Raw genomic sequence first — 1,065 nt, 5'->3', positions numbered from 1 at the left:
AGTGATACTGCCTCGGAAACCCAAGGAGGGGTCGCTATGTGTTGGATCCCTCTCGACTGCACATAACAACAACAACAACAGAAAATCTTTGTACATCTCCTGTTCTCTGACATTCAAAAAATATTTTATGTGTTCAATTAGGTAAATTTTCTTTTACTGACATAAGAGATTAGTATAATTTAAAATTAATTTTCTTGAATCAAGTATTAAAAGGATAATAACTGAACAAGTTAAAGCTAAGCAAATGCATTTTTTGATGAATGCTAAAAATATTGAAGAGTAAGAACAAGACTCTCTAATTCATTTGGTTTATTTTCTATATTGATGTGAGTGCAGATAGTGTTTACAGTCATTTTTGCCAGATCTAATTATACAGTCTTTTCAGAGTTAGAATAATGTGGCATCATTGTGTCTTGATTTTGTGATACTACCCTCTGAGCAGACAGGCACTGATGGCTTTTTAAAGTGCTTGAACTAAAGATTGTTGGAGATAGAAGAGGTTGTTAGCATTTGCCAAAGAGACAACACTATTTTGCTGGCTCCAAAAATATTCAATTAAAGAAAGAATAGATTTAATGTATCTATACCTTTTTGGTGGGAGCTCTGTTAGCGTAGTGCCTAAGGTACTTGACTACTAACCAGAAGGCAGGTGGTTCAAACCCACCAGCCACTCCTTAGAAGGAAGGTTGGGCAATCTACTTCTGTAGTGATATTGCCTTGGAAACTCAAGGAGGGGTCTCTATGAGTCGGGTTGGACTCCATGACACATAAGAACAACAACAACAATACCTTTTGGGTGTAGTGCTTAAGGCATTTGACTGCTAACCAGAAGGGTGGCAGTTAAAACCCACCAGTCACTCCTGGGAAGGAAGGTTGGGAAATCTGCTTCCGTAGTGATACTGCCTCGGAAATCAAAGGAGGGGTCACTATGAGTCAGACCTGACTCAATGGAGGTGGTTTAGTTTTGGTTTTATTGGCACTCTGGGGGGATTGTGGATAAGGCACTTGACTGCTAACTGGAGGGTCAGCAGTTCAAACCCACCAGCTGCTCCATAGAAGGAAGAC

This window comes from Orycteropus afer, unplaced genomic scaffold (assembly GCF_000298275.1).
Source record: "Orycteropus afer afer isolate SDZICR_OR568_19922 unplaced genomic scaffold, OryAfe1.0 scaffold00076, whole genome shotgun sequence".
Taxonomy (NCBI): Eukaryota; Metazoa; Chordata; class Mammalia; order Tubulidentata; family Orycteropodidae; genus Orycteropus; species Orycteropus afer.
This window is presented reverse-complemented; position numbering follows the sequence as displayed.